This window comes from Equus przewalskii, chromosome 6 (genome assembly GCF_037783145.1).
Source record: "Equus przewalskii isolate Varuska chromosome 6, EquPr2, whole genome shotgun sequence".
NCBI classification, from domain to species: domain Eukaryota; kingdom Metazoa; phylum Chordata; class Mammalia; order Perissodactyla; family Equidae; genus Equus; species Equus przewalskii.
This window is the reverse complement of record NC_091836.1, coordinates 15,016,321-15,038,416: the sequence shown is the minus strand read 5'-3', so window position 1 is coordinate 15,038,416 and position 22,096 is coordinate 15,016,321.

Below are 22,096 nucleotides of genomic sequence, written 5' to 3'. Positions count from 1 at the left end.
CCCATGCTTGCAGAGACAGTGGGACATGGAGAGGACTTTGATCAAAGGGGCCTTGCTGGGTCCCTACCTGTCTACCACTCCTACTTCATATACTATAGCTATCTAGGGTGATGGTGATAGTTCTTTCCTGGAACAGACTTCTATCTTAAATTCTTTTAGGCCGTTAGGGGGAAGGTCAAAGTTTCTTCCTGAGTCTTTTGTTCCTAAAAATAATCAAGCAAAAGAGACAAATTTTGGGCTAGCAAATTCCGCTCCCTTACGTAAATCATGCTCATTGCAAAACAAATTTTAAATATAGGAAAACAAAAAAACTGTTAATGAAGAGTAATACTTCTTAACCTTTTTGTAAATAATCGTAATAAACTCAACTTATTTTTATGAAGTTCATTAATTTTGTATACTCAATTTTGTATCTGTTTTATTATTTTTTCATAACCATCACTAATAGTAATAAAAGATGTCCCATATATGATTTTTTATTTTATAATATTCATCAGATGTATATACAACATATTATTCAAACTTCTACCTTACTTTTCAATATTTATTTCCTACATGCTGTGTGATGATGAAGATGTTTATGTTTTTACTTTTGTTTCAGTTTATTTTCTTAGAATGTATTCCTAAAAGTGGAATTTCTAGATGCAAGTATAAATACTTTTACACTTTCTATTGTCAAACTTTTATGCCAAATTGTATGTATACAAGAAATCTAAGATAATGACTGACAGAGAAGTGAAGATAAATGTCTATTTTTAATACTGTTGCTAATAAATGAAAAACAGTTATTCTCCTTAGCACATTTTTTGTTTTTATTAATTGTTTTATCTTTATTAGCTAGACTTTTACATAACTTATTAATTTATATCATTTTTCTGTTTTGTTTCAAGTTTTGTATTTTTATTATCTTATGTAAATGCTTTCTGTGTAATGACATATTAGTTCATGGTCATTTGCCTGGCATTTTTTAGTTAGTTGTTTGATAGTAAATCTTGTGTTTGATATTATGTGACACACAGAACATTCAAGTTTTCAGCAAGGAAATCCTTTTACATTTCTTTCTGTGTTTGCTTCTGTTTTTTAAGCTTAAATATTGTAATACTCCATCTATAATTTCTTATAATTATTTTATGACTTTTTTATTCTTCTCTAAATTATATTTAAGTTATTAGCTATGAACTATGCAATATTATTACTGGTATTTTTTCAATGAATTACCAACTGTGAAAGATAAACTATTTGAATCATGCTTCATTTTCTTACTAATTTTAACATTGTCTTTAATATTAATTTAGAATACACTCTGGCCTATTTTTTTTGAAGGATGTAAAATAAAAATACTAGGCTTTTATATCTGCGTTAGGGGATCTTTTACTGCAAGAGATTAAAATCCACTCAAACTACCTTCAGAAAAAAATGAAAAACAAAATAATGTTCTTGATATAAGTATACAGTAGGTAATCTGATATCCTTCTGGTAGAAAACAAAAAATAACCAGATCTGGGGAAATCTGGTCTAGAAAATAGAAAATCAGGAAATCATTCTCTCTGATTAGCATTCCAATATAGATGAGGACTTCTTTTAAATCCTGCATTTATAAAATGCTAATTGTGGCTTTTTAAATAAATCAGTTGACTGCTCTGACGCCAGTTTCCAGTATGAAGTGGGTACACTAATGTTTGACTCATTTTGAGCAGGTGTGATGTTATGTGCATGTAGTTCCTCCCTTTTGCACTCCCTGTCACATAGTGGGCAATTGTTTATGGTAGAAGTCACTGTTAAATGTACTGATTTATCTTTCATGGCTATGCCGCATCACACTGCTAATTACTGTTGGTTTATCATCTTCACTAGTTCTCCCTCGTTCACCCTTGTATTTCCCTTGGTTACCCTTGTATTGTACAGGCTTCCAGGAGAATTTTAGAATGATGTTCTGAGTCTTCTGACAATTAAAAAGGGGCTCTAATGGTATTTAAATATGAATACGTGATTACCTAGGACCATATTTTATGTAATCATTAAACCACATATTCTTCTTTTATCTTTAAGCAAAGGTTTATATTATTTTTATACAACCTCCTCAAATTTGGGAATAAGGGTATTCCTAGACAGATTGCATTTTCTTACTGTTTTGAATTAGAACTTTTTCCTCCATTGCTTCCAAGTGATTATTGCTGTGGGTAAGAAAAGAAAAGGACAGGCATTATTGATTCTTAAATATATATAAACTTAATTCAGCAGCTCGGCTGAAAATTCACTGACCTAGAGAATTTTTCACTTAGTTTTTCTTTTGAAAATTCTACATATAAAATTTCATCATCTACAAATCATAGATTTGTCTCCTCCTTGCCAATATTCACAGGTTTTATTTCATATTCATGAAGTTTTATATTTATCATATACGTCTAGATAAAATATACAATTAAAATTGTGATAGTGGGTGTTCTTTATTATTATTCTAATGGAAATGCTTTCACCATTCCATCATTAAATATAATATTTCCTGTTGACTTAAGCTAGATTTTTTGATAATATAATGTATATTTATGTTGATATTTTTCACATGGTTTATCTCCCTCTCAGGGGTGAATGATATTTTGGGCCCTTATGTAGAAAAGAGGAAATAGGAAGAATGATTTTTCTTTTTGAACTTCATATATGATTATATTAATAGGTTTTCTTATATAAAGCAATGACTATATTATTTGAATTAAATCTTTTCTTTGTCATAGAGGACAATTCATTTACTCTCCACTTGAAATAATACTACTAATATTTGATTTAGAACTCCCATGTTTATATTTAAAGATAAGATTCTCACTTATTTAGGTTCATTCCTAGCTTGGCCATAGGATTTTTTTAATAGTATTTTTTCAATGAACTATGAGTCATATTTTTTATGAACTCTAGAATAGAGGCATGCCTCAAAGACATTGTAGGTTTGGTTCCAGACTACCACAATAAAGTGAATATCAGAATAAAGTGAATCACATGAATGTCTTGGTTTCCCAGTACATATAAAAGTTTTGTGTTCATTATACCGTAGCCATTAAGTATGCAATAGCAATATATCTGAAAAACAGTGTACATACCTTATTAAAAATATTTTATTGCTAAAAATTTCTAACTGTCATCTGAGCCTTCAGCGACTTCTAATCTTTTTGCTGGTGGTGGGTCTTGTCTCGATGTTGATGGCTGCTGATTGCTCAGGGTGGTGGTTGCTGAAGATTGTGGTGGCTGTGGCAATTTCTTAAAATAAGACAACAATGAAGTTTGCCACATCTGTTGACTCTTCCTTTCACAAACGATTTCTCTGCAGCATGTGATGCTGTGTGAGAACTTCTCTCAAAACTGGAGTCAGTCCTCTCAATCCCTGCCACTGCTTTACCAACTAAATGTATGTCGTATTCAAAATCCTTTTCATTTCAACAATCTTCACAGCATTCTTCACCAGGAGTAGAGTCCATCTCAAAAAACCACTTTCTTTCTCATCCATAAGAAGCAGCTCTTCATTCATTAAAGTTTTATCATAAAATTGGAGCAATTCAGTCACATCTTCAGCCTCCATTTTTAGTTCTAGTTCTCTTGCTATTTCTACCACATCTGCAGTTACTTTCTCCACTGAAGTCTTGAACCCCTCAAAGTCATCCACGAGGATTGGAATCAACTTCTTCCAAACGCCTGTTCATGATGATATTTTGACAATTCCCATGGATCATGAACATTCTTAATGGCACCTAGAATGACGAATCCTCTCCAGAACCTTGTAGATACATTTATTCCTATCCAAAACGGCCAGAAGACATTTGGTCCATGCCAAAAGGTCCTTGACATTTGGTCCTGTCTAAAATGTCCGTGAGCTTATTTGGTTGATGCCAAATGGTTTTGGACAGGACCAAATATCAAGGACCTTTGGGCATGGACCAAATGTTTTCTGGTCATTTTGGATAGGACCAAATGTCTACTAATCTTCCAGAAGTTTTTCAATTTAGTTTGCCCCGATCCATTAACGGAATCTCTATCTATGGCAGCTATAGCCTTGTGAAACTTATTTCTTAAATAATAAGACTGTAATGTCAAAATTATTCCTTGATCCATGGACTGCAGAATGGATGTTGTGTTAGCAGAAATGAAAACAACATTAATCTTGTTGTACATCTTCATCAGAGCTCTTGGTTTACCAGGTTCATTATCACCGAGCAGTAATATTTTGAAAGAAATCTTTTCCTGAGCAGTAGGTGTCAACAGTGGGGTTAAAATATTTGGTAAACCCTGTTGTAAATAAATGTGCTATCATTCAAGCTTTATTGTTCCATTTATAGAGCACAGGCAGAGTACATTGGCATAATTCTTAAGGGCCCTAGAATTTTCAGAAAGGTAAGTGGGCATTGACTTCAACTTAAAGTCACCAGCTGCAACAGCCAGTAACAAGAGAGTCAGCTGTCATTTGAAGCTGTGAAGCCAGGCAATGATTTCTCCTCTCTAGCTATGAAAGTCCTAGAAGGCATCTTCTTCCAACATAAGGCTGTTTCATCTACAGTGAAAATCTGTTTAGTTTGGCCACCTTCACTTATTATCTTAGCTGGATTTTCTGGACAACTTGCTGAAGTTTCCACATCAGCACCTGCTGCGTTAGCTTGCACCTTTATGTTATGGAGATGGCTTCTTTCCTTAAATCTCTGCTAGATTCAAACTTTTCTTCTGCAGCTTCCTCATCTCTCTCGTAGAATTATCTGTGAAGTGCAGTAAAATGAGATATGCCTGTATCTGAAAATGTTTTATTCCTGAGTTCACTTATAAGTTCATCTAAAAACACATATAAAGGCAGTCTGAATTCATTCCTTTTAAAAATTATAACAATTTTGTAAAATTTTAAAAAAACTACCAACATAGATCTGTATGTGTGTATCATTATTTTAGCATTAAATCTGTGGATGAAGGCCAATTCATACAAGCACTAAAAAAAGCTTTATTTTGTGTTAATTTCTCGAACATCAAGATTATATAAAAACACCTCAGTCGATTTGAAAGTTATAAAGAGGGAAGTGAAAATCACCTGTGTTCCACAAGATGATTTCTGTTCTTTCATCTTGCTGTCTTTCTCCCACTCTCTTCACATACACAAACTCACGGATAATTTAGAAACATATTGTACAAGCTACTCTACCGCTTGTATTTTTATTTTTTTAAAAAATAACTGTCTAGGATTAAAGTTAGTAACAGAGATGTGAAGCCTCAGTAATATAAACAGTATACGCTTAGAAATGTGGGGGAAGGCAAGCCAGGACTCACGAGGGGGGGTCTCTTTGTCATCCTCACCCAGGCTGTCCTTTCTATCAGTCCTTATTATATTTCAAAGGCCACTTCTTGGTTCAAGGTCACTGCTGGAGCTACAAAGTTCACTATCATTAAAAGCACAGCACTCCAGCCAGTAAAAAAGAGGAAGAGATGAAAAGCCCTGCTTCGTTTCTGAAGAAGCACATGTCCTGCTTGCTTTCTGAGAACTGTTTTTCCTGTAAGTCGTTAACCACAACTTAGTCGCAAAACAACTCACAGCTGCAACGGGAGCTGAGAAATGCTGGGTTTATTGTGTGTTGACACATACCTGGCTAAAAAATTAGAATTTCTATTAGGAAAGGGGGACAAAAAGATATTGGGCCTCAACTGGCTGTCTCCACCACACATAGTTTCCATATTTAGAGGCTCTCTAATATTCTATTTAATATGTATTAGAACGTATTTTAGGAATTTAGGTAGTTTCTAAATTTATTATACTAAGCAATCTTATAATAAAAATTTCCTTGTAAATATATCTTCAAATTTCTCTCTGATAATATTATTAAAATAAACTCTCAGAACTAAAATGATAGGATCAAACACATAAAAAATTAAATTTTCTGTGTTGGATATTAATCAAAAAATTGTCCAAATGTGCACTCTCCATGAGCTGAATGTGATATGGCCCTTTTTCCTATACTGTCACCAACACGATGCATAATCAATTTTGTTAATTTTTAAGGCCCAAAACAAAATTAATTTTTATTTCTTTGCTTTATAAATTGATTAAGCATCCTTTCCCATACTTATTGGTCATTGTATACAAGTTCAATGTTAGCTGGTGTCTCGTCTTGCCTACAAGTTCTACCCAGGGTTGCCTTAAACTCATAGTGATGAGGATTTTAGGCTAGTTAATTTTAAAATTGCAGAGGAGAAGCAGACTCTGAGGACTGGAATTTGCTTGCTCTTTGATGAGAGATATTTGCATATGTGAAGGAAGGGGGGATGGCTTTATCTCTGGAAACTCTTAATGGGGAAGGCAAGAACTTAAGCTGTTTACTGTCTGGCAACCTCATGTAACTGACCCCCCCCCCCCCCCCCAAATCCTCCTTTGTCTTTGGCTGAGGATAATATTTAAGTGGTGACTTCTGCCATTTACTCAATCTGGTTTGATTCTTATCTAAAAGTTGTGGGACCATTTTAACTGTTTTTGTCTTGTAAAGAGATAACACATACCTATGCCTTAAATTTAGCCTTACTCTCCACCCATGTTTGCAGCAGAAGTGGCAGCAGCAACATGCTGGCAGCAGCTCTGCCTGCCCATGGGTCCTCTCCCCATGCCAGCGGCGGCAGCAGCAGCTCCCCATGCCAGCAGCATCTCTGACTGCCCGTGGGTCCTGTCCCCATGCTATTCCATACTATTCTCTAAGTAAAAGAGCACTACTGCCAGATCTTAAGAGTCCAAGAAATCTTTCTTTCGACTCCTCCGCTCACAGACCCCGCATCAGTAGCAACTGGCTCTTGGGCTTCCTCTCTGGCTTCAAGCCCTGCCAGGGCTCTTCCTCTTACCTGACAAGCATGTTCTCACTTCAGAATTTGCTAACCTCTCTGCCTGAAACAATCTCCTCTCTCATCCCCATGTCTACATGATTTGCTACTGTGCTTCCTTGAATCACCACTAAATCAAGACCTTATCAGTGAGGCTTTCCCTCACCACTCGAAATAAAACAGCATGCCCTCTCCTGCCTTAGATACAACATACATCCTTATCCTGCTCCATTTTTTCCACAGTTTTGATTACCTTATGACACATGTAATTATTTGTACGTCCATCTCTCTGCATGAAAATATAAGTTCCATGTGGGCAATGACTTTGTTTTGTTTGGTATGGTATGCGAAGAGCTTAGAGGAGTGCCTAGCACAGAGCAGACACTCGATTTTTGACTTGACAAATGAATCTATCTGGGAAACATTATGATGTGGAGCTATAGAGATAAAATATGTAATATATTTTGCAAATGTCTTTGTAATACAAGCTTTGTTTTTTTGCAATATAAATGGTAGGTTTTGTTTTAGTTGGGAATTTTTTTTCCTATTTTACTGAACCTGTTCCATTTTTTGTAGATTCTTTTTTGGGAGCATCTATTGTTTATGTGTTAGAAATTCAAAATGCATACTTGCCTTCACAACCAAATATCTTTCATTCCATAAACAGTATCTGTATGATTGTCCCCTGCCCAATTCAATGGTAACCCTTGGCAATATAACAATGAGAAAGATAGACATGTGTGCTGCTTATATAGAGCTTATTTAACATAGATATCTGAAACACATTGCTTTCATCTGAATGTTTGTGTTCCCTCTGAATTCATATGTTGAAATCCTAATGGCCAATGTGATAAGATTAGAAGGTGAGGTCTTTGGGAAATGCTTGGGTCATGGGAGTGGAGAACTCATGAATGGGATCAGCACCTTATAAAAGAGGATCCAGGGAGATCCCAAGCCCATTCACCCATGAGTATACAAGGAGAAGTCTGTGACCCAGAAGAGGGATTTCCTTCACTCGACCCTGCTGGCACCATGATCTCAGACTTCCAAAATCCAGAACTGTGAGCATTAAATTCCAGCTGTTTATGAGCCACCAAGTGTGTGGAATTTGTTAAAACAGCCTATAAATACATATATAAATGCTCATAATATTCATTCATTGAGTCTCTCTTCCAAGATCATATCTTCCATTATATGATATTTATTTATTTTCTTTATTTTTGGGGTTACATCATTATATTTCAATTTCTGTGTAGATTACATCATGTTTACCAGCCAAAGACTAATTATCATCCATCAAAACACACATGTGCCCAATCACCCCTTTCACTCTCCTGCCTCACCCCTTCCCCTCTGGTAACCACCAAACTAATCTCTGTATCTATGTTTGCTTGTTGTTGTTTTTATCTTCCATTAATGAATGAGATCATATGGTAATTGACCTCCTCCCTCTGACTTATTTCACTTAACATAATATCCTCAAGCACCGTCTATGTTGTCACAAATGGCAAGATTTCATCTTTTTTATAGCTGAGTAGTATTCCATTGTGTATATATGACAATCTTCTTTATCCATTCATCCCTTGATGGGCACCTAGGTTGTTGCCAAATATTGGCTATTGTGAATAATGCTGCAATGAACATAGAGGTGCTTACATCTTTATGTATTTGTGTTTTCATATTCTTTGGATAAATACCTAGCAATGGAATAGCTGGGTCATATAGTAGATCTATTAATTTTTTGAGGAATCCCCAAACTACTTTCCATAGAGGCTGCACCAGTTTACATTCCCACAAGCAGTATTTGAGCGTTCCCTTTTCTCCACATCCTCTCCAACATTTGTTATTTCTTGTCTTGTTAATTATAGCCATTTTGAAGGGTGTGAGGTGATATCTGATTTCAGGTTTGATTTGCATTTCCTTAATAATTAGTGATGTTGAACATCTTTTCATGTGTTTGTTGGCCATCTGTATATCTTCTTTGGACAAATGTCTCTTCAGATCTCTTGTCCATTTTTTAATTGGGTTGTTTGTTTTGTTGTTGAGCTGTATGAGTTCTTTATATATTTTGGATATTAACCCCTTATCAGATATATGGTTTGAAAATATATTCTCTAAATTGTTAGGTTGTCTTCTCATTTTGTTGATAATTTCCTTTGCTGAGCAGAAGCTTTTTAGTTTGATGTAGTCCAATTTGTTTATTTTTTCTTTTGTTTCCCTTGCCAGTCAGACATGGTACTTGAAAATACACTGCTAAGACTGATGCCAAAAAGCGTACTACCTACGCTTTCTTCTAGATGTTTTATGGTTTCAGATCTTACATTCAAGGCTTTAATCCATTTTGAGTTAATTTTTGAGTATAGTGTAAGATGATCTATTTTTATTCTTTTGCACGTGGCTGTCCAGTTTTGTCAATACCATTTATTGAAGATATTTTCCTTTCTCCATTGTAGGTTCTTGGCTCCTTTATCGAAAATTAGCTGTCCACAGATGTGTGGGTTTATTTTTTGGCTCTCGAATCAGTTCCATTGATCCGTGTGTCTATGTTTGTGCCAGTAACATGCTGTTTTGGTTACTATGACTTTGTAGCATATTTTGAAATTAAAGACCGTGATGCTCCCAGCTTTATTCTTTTTTCTCAGGATTCCTTTGGCTATTCGGGGTCGTTTTTGGTCCAGAAAAATTTTAAGATTCTTTATTCTATTTCTGTGAAAAATGTTGTTGGAACAGTCATAGGGATTGCATTGAATCTGTAGATTGCTTTAGGAAGAATGGACATTCTAACTATGTTAATTCTTCCAATGCAAGAGCATGGAACCTCTTTCCATTTCTCTGTGTCTTCTATTTCTTTCAACAATGTTTTATAGTTTTCAGCGTAATGGTTTTTCACCTCTTTGGTTAAATGTATTCCTAGGTAGCTTACATTTTTTGATGCAGTTGTAAATGGGATTGTATTCTTTATTTCTCTTTCTGCTACTTCATTATTACTGTATAAAAATGCAGCTCTTTTTTTTTTTTTTTGAGGAAGATTAGCCCTGAGCTAACATCCATGTCCATCTTCCTCTACTTTATATGTGGGACACCTGCCACAGCATGGCTTGGCAAGTCCTGCATAGGTCCGCACCTGGGATGTGAACCAGTGAACCTAAGGCCACTGAAGAGGAAAGTGCAAACTTAACCACTGCGCTACTGGGCCAGCCCCTAAAATGCAACTCACTTTTGTATCTTGATTTTGCTTCCTGAAACTTTACTGTATTAATTTATTATTTCTAATAGGTTTTTTGGTGGATTCTTTAGGGTTTTCTATATATATAAAGTAATGTCATCTGCAATAGTGACAGTTTTACTTCTTCCTTTCCAATTTGGAGACCTTTTATTTCTTTTTCTTGCCTGATTGCTCTGGCTAGGGTTTCCAATATTATGTTAAATAAGGTTAGCGAAAGTGGGCATCCTTGTCTAGCTCCTGTTCTTAAAAGGATAGATTTCAGTTTTTCTCTATTGAATATGTTATTGGTTGTGGGTTTATTACATATAGACTTCATTATGTTGAGGTACTTTCCTTCAATACTCATTTTATTCAGAGTTTTTATCATAACTGGATGCTGTATCTTGTCAAATGATTTCTCTGCATCTATTGAGATGATCATGTGATTTTTATTCTTCATTTTGTTTATGTGGTATACCACGTTGATTGATTTGCAGATGTGGAAGAATCCCTGTATCCCTAGAATATATCCCACTTGATCATGGCATATGATCTCTTTACCATAGTGTTGTATTCAGTTTGCTAGTATTTTGTTGAGGACTTTCACATCAATGTTTATCATCAGTGATATTAGCCTATAATTTTCTTTTTTGTGTGTTGTACTTTTCTGGTTTTCGTATCAAGGTAACGTTGGCTTCATAGAATGAGATAGGAAGCTTCCCCTCCTCTTCAATTTTTTGGAAGAGTTTGAGAAGGAGAGTTGTTAAGTCATCTTAGAATGTTTTGTTAGAAGAGGAACTGTTTTGTCCTGGACTTTTACTTTTGGGGAGGTTTTTGATTACTGTTTCAATCTCCTTACTGGTTCAAATTCTCTATTTCTTCTTGATTTAGTTTTGAAAGGTTGTATGATTCTAAGAATTTATCCATTTCTTCTGGATTATCAAATTTGTTGGTAAATAGCTTTTCGCTGTATTCTTTTATTCTCTCTTGTATTTCTGAGGTGTCCATTGTAACTTCTCTTTCATTTCTGATTGTACTTATTTGAGCCTTCTCTCTTTTTTTCTTGGTGAGTCTAGCTAACAGTTTCTCAATTTTGTTTATCTTTTCAAAGAACCAGCTCTTAGTCTCTTTGATTTTACCTATTGCTTTTTACTCTCTATTTCATTTATTTCTGCCCTGATTTTTTTGTTTCCTTCCTTCTACTGATTTTGGGCTTTGTTTGTTCTTCTTTTGCTAGTTCCTTTAGGTGCACCATTAAATTATTTATTTGAGATTTTTCTTGTTTGCTGAGGTAGGCCAGTATTGCTATACACTTCTGTCTTAGTATCACTTTTGCTGTGTCCAGAATTTTTGGCATGCCATATTTTCATTTCCTTTTATTTCCAGGTACTTTTTGATTTCTCCTTTGATTTATTTGTTGAACCAATTTTTGTTCAGTAACATTTTGCTTAATCTCCAAATATTTGTGGCTTTTCCAGCTTTCTGCTTGTAGTTGATTTCTAGTTTTATGCCATTATCATCAGAAAAGTTGCTTGGTATTATTTCAATCTTCTTAATTTATTGAGACTTGTTTTGTGGCCTAATATTTGATCTATCCGGGAGAATGCTCTTTGTGCATTCAAAAAGAATATGTATTCTGAGGTTTTTGGATGGAATGTTCTGTATATATTGACTAAGTCCATCTGGTCTAATGTGCTGTTTGAGGCCAATGTTTCCTTATCGATCTTCGGTTTGAATGATCTATTCATTGTTGTAAGTGGAGTGTTAAAGTCCCCTGCTATTTTTGTGTTACTGTCTATTTCTCCTTTTATGTCTGTTAATAGCTACTTTATATATTTAGGTGCTCCTATGTTTGGTGCATAAATATTTACAAGTCTTATATCTTCTTGTTGGATTGTTCCCTTTATCAGTATGTAGTCCCCTTCTTTGTGTCTTGTTACAGTTTTTATTTTAAAGTCTGTTTTATCCGATATTATTGCTACCCCAGCTTTCTTTTCATTGCCATTTGCATGGGATATCTTTTTCCACACATTCACTTTCAGTTTGTGAGTGTCTTTAGGTCTGAAGTGGGTCTCTTCTATGCAGCATATATGTGGGTCTTATTTTTTTGTCTAATTAGTCACTGCGTGTCTTTTCACTGGAGTATTTTGTCCATTGACATTTAAAGTAGCTATTAATAAGTATGTACTTATTGCCCTTTTGTTACTTTTTATGAGTATTTTAGTTGTTCTTCTCTGTTCCTTTCTTCTTCTTCTTTTGCTCTCTTCTCTTGTGGTTTAATGCTTTGTTTTTTTCATTTTTTTCTTGTAATGAAGATTCATGCTGAGCTAACAACCATTGCCAATCCTCCTGTTTTTTGGTTAAGGAAGATTTGCCCTGAGCTAACATTTGTGCCAATCTTCCTCTCCTTTGTATGTGGGATACCTCCACAGCATGGCTGATGAGTGGAATATTTCTGCACCTGGGATCCCAACCTGTGAACCCTCAGCCACTCAAGTGAAGTGAGCAGAACTTTAAACACTCAGCCATGGGGCCAGCCCCTTTGATGGCTTTCTTTAGTATAGGTTTAGATTCCTTTCTCTTCATTTTTTTTGTGTATTTATTATAGTCTTCTGGTTTGCAATTACCATGAGGTTCATATATAATAACCTATGTAAATAGCAATCTACATTAAGCTGATGGTCTGTTAAGTTTGACTTCTTGCTAAAAGCTCTACTCTTTTACTCCCCACCCCCAACATTTTGTGTTTTTTATATCATATTTAATCTCTTTTTTGTGCATGTGTATCACTTAAGCTCTTATCATGGAAATAGATAACTTTACTACTTTTTTCTTTTGACCTTCGTATTATCTCCAAAGGTGAGTGACCTGCTACCTTACTGTATATTTGCATTTACATTGATTTTTATTTTTTTTTTAATAATTTTCTTATCCTATTTGTGGCTTTTTCTTTTCCACTTAAATAAGTCCCTTTAATATTTCTTGTAAGGCTGGTTTATTCATGATAAACATCTCTAGTTGCTGCTTGTCTGGAAAACTCTTTATTGTTCTTTTCATTCTGAATGATAACTTTGACATGTAGAGTATTCTTAGCAATAGATTTTTTTCCTTTCAGCACTTTAAATATATCATGCCACTCTCTTCTGGCCTGTAAGATTTCTGCTGAGAAGTCAGCTGATAGCCTTCTGGGGTGTCCCTTGTATGTAGCTTGTTACCTTTCTCTTGTGGCTTTTAGGATTCTCTCTTTATCTTTAATTCCTGACCTCTTAATTATAATGTGTCTTGGTGTGGGCCTCTTTGAGTTCATCTTGTTTTGTGTTCTGTGTCTCTTCTCCTTCTAGGACACCTATAATATGGATGTTAGTAAGTGTTGATGTTGTACCAGAGGTCCCTTAGATTGTCCTGTTCTTTTTAATTCTTTCTTCTTTTTTCTGTTCAGCTTGAGTCATTTCCTCTAGTCTTTATCCAGTTCACAGATCAGTTTTTCCGTATCATTTACTCTACTACTGTTTCCTCCTAGTGAATTTTTTTCCATTATTGTATTCTTCAGTTATGATTGGTTCTTTTTTGTATTTTCCAATTCTTTGTTGCAGTTCTAACTGTGTTCATCTATTCTTCTCCCAAGATCAGTGAGCATCCTTATGACTATTAGTTTGTAATCTTTATTAGGTAGATTGTTTATCTCTGTTTCATTTAGTTCTTTTTCTGAGGATTTGTCCTGTTCCCTTACTTGGAACATATTCTTTTGTCTCCTTATTTTGCCTATTTCTCTGTGCTATATCTATGTATTAGGTAGATCAGCTACATTTCCCAATCTTGAGGAAGTGGCCTTATGTAAGAGATGCCTTATGAGGCCCAGCAATGTGCTTCTCTCTCATCAGCAGTTCTAAATGTTCCAGGAGTGTCCCCTCGACATGAACTACATGTGTCCTTCTGTTGTAGTGGGGTTGTTGTTACTGCTTGTGCACAGGTGGGCTAGGCTCTCCCCTGCCTGGCTGTTTGTAAGGCTCAGATGTGTGAAGCTGCTGTGGTCCCTTTAGTCACTTTATTGGGTGGGGCAAGGCCCAGCACAGTTGTCTGCAAGGTTTAATAGCACACATATGCCGTTGTTTTGCTGTTAAGTAAGCAGGCCCCCAGTGCGGCTGGTTGCTAGGCTCAAGGGCTTACAACTGCTGTAGGCCCCTGGCCTGCAAGGCTCTTATGAGCTTTCTCAGCAGTGCAGCTAGGTGTAGCCAGCCCCAGGTGTGGCAGCACACAATTATTTCAGGTGTTGGAAGGTGAGGTGGATCCCCTATGTGGCTTAAGGTTTCTCCCAGCTGTGAAGCCCCACAGGTAGAATAAGGCTTTGTCCTCTCCAGAAAGGTATTTCTGCCTCTTCCTCTTCCAACAGCTTTGTCCTTTGTTGTGTGGGTTCTTTTTATCCAGTTTCTGGTTCTCTTTCATGGGTAATAGTTCCAGGGGTAGTTGTAAATTTGTTGTGTCCATGGAAGGACGTAAGTTCAGAGTGCTCCAGTACTGCCATCTTCCCAGCAATCAGAATCCTCATGATATTTAATACCGTCTATATGTTGAGACATTCTCACTGTGTATACTCAAAGATTTGCCTTCTAAGTTTCACATTAATATTTAACTTATTACTAACTGGGTATCTCCCTTGGAGCATAATTCCAAAGTTGAATTTGCATTCCTTACTCCCCCCTCCACTTTCCAATTTACTCCACTTTCATTCTTCCCACACTTTCTTAGTAAGTGATACAAGTACAAATACAGAAATTTGGCAGTTACTTTTAATATCTTTCTCTCATGCAAACCCCACTTAAATTTGGTCACCTAGATCTGTTGATTTCTTCTCAATTTCACCCATTTCACAACATTCTATACTTTAGCCCAGGCTGAGACACCATTATCAACTATCAGAAGTACTGTTAATTCCATTAAAACATGCAAATTATTCTCTTTCATCAGGGGAAATGAATGAATAGAAAGAATAGATTTTGTGATTATGACACATCAAATTAGATGGCTCAGCTAATGGCATTCTGTAATGGACAATTTCTGTACTATTGAGAATATTAAACTCTTCTCTAGAAGACAAGAAAAAAAACAAGATGGATGGGATTCATAAGAAATGCTAAGCATTGGGGCTGGCCCCATGGCTGAGTGGTTAAGTTAGCGCACTCCGCTGCAGGCTGCCCAGTGTTTCGTTGGTTCGAAGCCTGGGTGCGGACATGGCACTGCTCGTCAGACCACGTTGAGGCAGCGTCCCACATGCCACAACTAGAAGGACCCACAATGAAGAATATACAACTATGTACCTGGGGGCTTTAGGGAGAAAAAGGAAAAAAATAAAAAAAATCTTTAAAAAAGAAAAAAGAAATGCTAAGCTAGGTTTTTATCAGAGTTGGCAAAGCCCAGGCAAAGGAAAGCCTCCACTGGCATCAGTCCAACATCCAAGGAACCAGATTTTGAAAGACCCAAGAAGGAAAGAGGAGCCTGGAACTCTTTGAGGAATTCAAGTTTCTGAAAGAAGGCAAGTAGAATAAGTGCTGTTATTGAAAGTCAGCTTTTAAAAGATTTGGATTTTGAAGATAAAGAGAAATTATATAAGTAATTGAAACTTACGTAGAATACCTATGGGATTCCTAAATTAGGGCACACATTTGCATGCGCATGACACACACACACACACACACACACACCCTGAGATATAAGAGAAGGAAGACACACCTCTCTCACCTCCCACTCTGTCTCACTTTTGTCTGCTTTCCTAGTGCTTCTGTCTCAGATGTGTTTAATCCTCTACTGGAATTTAGTGTATTTTGGTATAACACGACAATTCTCAGGAAGAGAAGACCCCATTTTCTAATAACTTCAGAACTGGAAAAGGGGGTATTGACCTTCTTCCCTATCAGAAGATAACTATATAAGACAAAATGTCCTCTGAGCATGAGAAACTAGGAGACCAATTTTCCTGACCTTTCTTCATTAGGCAGCATATATCTTCACAGGATAGCAAGTGACAGAAGGGAGAGGGCCTGTGAAACTAAACTGATAATAGATACCCCTGTCTCTTTCTGCCCCATCCCCACTCCCACCCCTGCCCCTAATTTATTCTGCAAACAACCGCCTGAGTGAACTTAGACTAAAATACAAAATCCTTATGAGGCCCTCCTGGCATCTCTAACTTCATTTTACACCATTTGTGTTCTCTGAACCACGCTCAGCCAAGTAATTTCTCACCTTAGGGCCTCCATACAATCACATGTATTTCCCTCTACTTGAAATAACCTTTCCTTCACTGTCCGTGGGACTAAGTCATAGGTCTCCTTCAGCCGTCATCTTAAGAGGTACTTCCTTACAGAGGACTTCCCTGACCCCCCAATATAAAATAGATGCCCTGTTATTTACTTGCATAAAAATGGTGGGATTTTTTTCCTCCTTCAATGCACTTATCACAATTTTAAATGATATATTTTCCAAAGTGTTTTTTTGTTTGTTTGTTTAAAATTTGTCTTCCCCTGATATATAAACTCCCATGCTAGATATACTGGAGATTAGGCTAGATGGAAAGGACATAAAATTACTTATAGATAAGAATTGAAATATCCTTTATGACTTAAGTTCAAAGTGTTTTATCTTCACACCAAGCACATCTTAGCTATGTGGTCTCCAGGATGTTTTTCAGAGTGTTAAATATTGATCAGGACTCCTAGAATTATAAAAGAGTTGTGATCTGAGAGATTTATTCCATTTCTTTTCAAGTCTATTTGAACATAAGAAAATCTTCTTAACAGTGAGATTTACACCCTCTGGAATAAATTTCCAAAATAAAGCTTGAAACATTCATTTCTATTCAAATCACTAGATGACCCTTCAGATCAAACCGGCTCTGGCATAGAGAGATGCTGATGACGTGTAGAAACTTTTCTGACTCTTGACTTACACAATGATGTGATATAAACCATGACTGCCTTTTAGGGTGTTTAAAATCTGTCATCTTGGAGATGGTAGTTATAACATTACAGCATGAAAGACTCAGAAATATTTTCAAGTTCCAATTTCTTTTTAGAGTGCAGTAGAGCCAGTTATAATAATCTCAAATTTATTATATTGTACCTGGCTTCAGAAATAGAACAAATCAACCCATGACCTCAGATCGTAACTGATTACCCTCAAGACAAAAGATGTCTTGTGTATAAAGGGGATATTATTTGTATCTTTTAACCACAATTCATTATTTATTTATTTATTTATTTATTTATTTATAATGGGGTTAAGATAGATTACAACCTTGTGAAATTTTGGTTGTACGTTATTATTTGTCAGTCATATTATAGGTGCACCACTTCATCCTCTGTGCCTACCCCCATCTCCCTTCCTCTGGTAACCACTAATCTGTTCTCTTTGTCCATGTGTTTATCTTCCACATATGAGTGGAATCATACAGAGTTCGTCTTTCTCTATCTGGTTTATTTCACTTAACATAATACCCTCAAGGTCCATCCATGCTGTTGTAAATGGGATGATTTTATCCTTTTTATGATTGAGTAGTATTCCATTGTGTATATATACCCTATCTTCTTTATCCAGTCATCAGTCAATGGGCACTTAGGTTGCTTCCATGCTCTGGCTATTGTGAATAATACTTCAATGAATATAGGAGTGCATGAGTCTTTTGAATTGCTGATTTCAAGTTCTTTGGATAGACTCCCAGTAGTGGGATGGTTGAGTCATATAGCATTTCTGCTTTTAATTTTCTGAGAAATCTCCATACTCTCTTCCATAGTGGCTGCACCAGTTTGCATTCCCACCAGCAGTGTATAAGGATTCCTTTCTCTCCACAACCTCTCCAACGTTTGTTATTTTTTGTCTTGGTAATTTTAGCCATTCTAATGAGTGTAAGTGTTAGTGTAGTTTTGATTTGTATTTCCGTGATGATCAGTGATGATGAGCATCTTTTCATGTGCCTATTGGCCATCCATATATTTTCTTTGGAGAAATGTCTGTTCATATACCCTGCCATTTTTTGATTGGGTTATATGATTTTTTGTTGTTGAGTTGTGTGAGTTCTCTATATATTTTGGAGACTAACCCTTTGTCAGATATATGGTTTGCAAATATTTTTTCCCAGTTGGTGGGTTGTGTTTTTGTTTCAATCCTGTTTTTCCTTGCCTTGCAGAAGCTCTTTAGTCTGATGAAGTCCCGCTTGTTTACTCACAATTCATTTTTTGTGTCAAACTCACAGCTAATAAAGTGGTATTATGCCTATTTAAACCTTTTAATTTCGGTTTACCTGCTATAAGAGTACTGTCCTACCTAAGGGATAAATTTAAGTAAGGCATATTTTCAAATATCATGTCTTCTCAGACAAGGGAAACAAAATATAAAAGAAACAAGTGGGACTTTATCAGACTAAAGAGCTTCTAGGCAAAAGAAACTAGGATCAAAACAAAAAGACAACTCACCAATTGGCAGAAAATATATGTAAATCATATATCCGAAAAGAGGTTAATCTCCATAATATATAAAGGACTCACACAACTAGACAACAAAAAACCAAACAGCTCAATCAAAAAAAATGGGTAGAAGATACGAACAGACATTTTTCCAAAGAGACATACAGATAGCCAATAAGCACATGAAAAGATGTTCAATATCACTAATCACCATGGAAATGCAAATCAAAACTACACTAAGATACTATCTTACACCTGTTAAAGTGACTATAACCACTAAGACCAAAACAACAAATGTTAGTGAGGATGTGGAGAAAAGGGAACCCTCATACACTGCTGGTGGGAATGCAAACTGGTGCAGCCACTGTGGAAAACAGTATGGAGACTCCTCACAAAACTAAAAATAGAAATACCATGTGGCCTAGCTATCCCACTACTGGATATTTACGCAAACAACTTGAAATCAACAATCCGAAGTTACATATGCACCCATATGCTCATCACAGCACTATTCACAATAACCAAGACACAGAAGCAATCCAAGTGCCATCAACAGAAGACTGGATAAAGAAGATGCAGTATATAAATACACAATGGAATACTACTCAGCCATAAAAGAGGGCAAAATCATCCGATTCACAACAACATGGATGGACCTGAAGGGAATTGTGTGAAGCTAAATAAGCCAGACAGAGAAAGGCAAACACTCTATGACTTCACTCATGTGAGGAAGATAAACAAACAGACAAAGAGCACAGTTCAGTGGTTACCAGGGGAAGAAGGGGGGGATACAGGGGGTGAAGGGGAGCACTTCTGTGGTGATGGACAAGAAATAATGTGCAACTGAAATTTCACAACGATGTAAACTATTATGAACTCAATAAAAACATATCAAAAATTTAAAAAATAATAATAATTTAGATAAGGCACACTGACTCCTATTGGGATTTGTGGCTGATAATTATGTTTGTCTCCCTTGTGTTGAGTTCTGAATGAACAAAGAAGTGCATACACTATTCAGATAGATAGAAACAGCAATAGTTGTTTTATTACTGATTAAATTGATGTCCTAATAGGATTTTGAGTATCTTTTGTCTGAAAGTGAGGTACTTGCCCATAACAGCAGCTTCCTTTCTGCTGCATGCACAGACCCTGCTACAGTACAATTATTTCATAGAAGAGAAGATAGTGAGTACTTTCTAGGACACGCCACTCCAAAAAAGGCAAAGAAGAGGTCAAACTGAGTATATGCAATACGTTCCTCTAATCTTACAAATTACATAAATCACTTTGCTTCCCATTGTGTGAGGGTGAATAGAAAGATAGAAAGAAGGGTAGAAATTCTCTTCCCAGTGTTATTCCCTCCTGGTTAGAGTAACCCACCCTTTGTAAGCCAAGATAAAAGTTCAGGAAGAACAAAACTATGATTCCAGTTGAAAACTTTCTCCAGTTTTCCTAGCTATCTCTTACTCCTCAGTTTAGAGTTTAAACACCTCTTTCTGTTACAAGCTTCCCTCACCACACAGTTAAGTCTATGTCATGCTGCTTACCCTAAATCCTTGAATTGCTATCTATAGACATTTAGGAAGAAAATAAGTAGGGAAAGGTAACTTTTAAAATTTAAAGGATTATGAATTATATAAAGAACAAGAAAACAAATTGTATAACATCTTATACACAAGTCAATTTATTAACTAATGGCATTTTAAAAATGTTAGTATTTTATAGTATTAAAAGAAAACATAAAGAACCAATAAAGTAATAAAAACAATTTTTGTTACACACAAGAAAGCAAAAAAATAAAAGAGAAATACGGATAGATTTGTCTGCCTACAATGGATATTAAGAGAAGCAAATTAGTCTCTCCTGGCTTTTTAAATAATATGACTCATAGTTACGATAATTCTTATTTTTCATCTTAGTTATTAGTGGTTTGAAAGTACTTCTCTTTGGACCTGGACCATTGTCAGACATTTTTTGTTTGGATGTGTACATGCATCTATATCTTGGACAAGCAGACGTGCAGTTGAAGGTCAAGCTGTCATAGAAAATAGAAAAGTACAATAATTGGTTAACAAGTCAAAATTAAGACTGACAGATTCAAGTATATAGTTATTGCATAACTTATATACCCACATCTTGGGTGACAAACGAGGTAGAAGTGAGAGAAAGGCCAGGACCTTGATGCCATAACTTAAGGCCTAAACTTCTTTTTCAGAAGGTGTTAATTTTCTGACCAGGTACATCCCTAACAGGAGTCAATCGATTCCCTTTCATTATTCAAAACTCTGTTCTAATACAACCAAAGAAATCTCATTCTCACTTCTTGTTGAAAATATAAAGTAGAAATTAAACAGAAGTTTTTTGTTTTATTTTCTCTCCCACTTGAGTCACGCTCAGTTTGACAAACATTTACTTGTAAAAACTAGATGCCAGGCCCTGTGCAAGAATTTTGAGATACAAAGAGAGATGAAATATGGTCCTTGACCTCAAGGCACAGACAATCTCATGGGGAGTCCTCTCATGGGCAGCTATTTATTGCTCAAGGTAGGTGTCTAGGGTGATTACCCAGATGGTAAGGTAACCATGTGGGACAGAGCGGTGCATGGAGAACAGAGAGGAGGAGCATTCAACCCAGAAAGGTATATTAAGAAAGGCTCTTGCATTTGAATCTTAAACAATGGGTAAATGTTACTCAGATAGAAAAGGGCAAGAAATATAATTTCAGGCAAAAATATCCCAACATAAGTATAAGCATAGATGAACGGTAACAAGTTGTGTTAATTGGGGATTATATCTCTTTTGAGTTGCTGATTCCTAAAATGTAAGTTGTAACTATTTCTGTTTGCTGGGGACTCAGTCAGTGCTTTCCCTGCGAAGTAAGGAAAGTTTTGTGGATAGTGTCCTATGCCATCATAGACCCTAGCCTAGATTTGCTCTTTTTTTCCTTTAAACATTCTATGTGCTTAGTTCTCTTGCTTTTTGCTTCTCCTTATCACCTCCTCACCTCTCAGTCTATTAACTGGTGTTTGCATTATTTAACTTCCACATTCTGGCCTTTTCTTTCCTGCACTGCAGTTTCCATTCTTCCTTTACCTTGATTTACCTGGTCTCTGGGTACCGTACTTTAGTTCCTTCCTGAATTATCATATAGAAACTAAATGACAATTCTATTTTTATTAATCTCTATGAACTTGAACTCCAACATGTTTACATGCCAATCTCCTGGTGCAGACTCTTCCTTTCAGGCTCAACTTTTGACCATGCATATTCATAAGCATGTACATATTACATAACTTTAGGAAACACCATATTGTAACTAAAATGGATACCCTTAAATCAGGATATTTTTTGAAGAATTGTAAAATAAAAATTGCACGAGACCAGTAAAATAGGCAAGGAAGAATTTATTCAAGACTATTACAATAGGGGATAGAGAATGAACTCAATTCCACTGAGACAAAGGAGAGTACATTCTTAAGCACTGGAATAAGCTAGTGGAAAAATATTGGAGGACATTGGCAGAGTGGTCGATAGGGCCATCTTTGTTAATTGGTATTTACAGGAGTTAGTCTCCTACCTTGTCACAGAGACTGGAAGATAGGGGCAC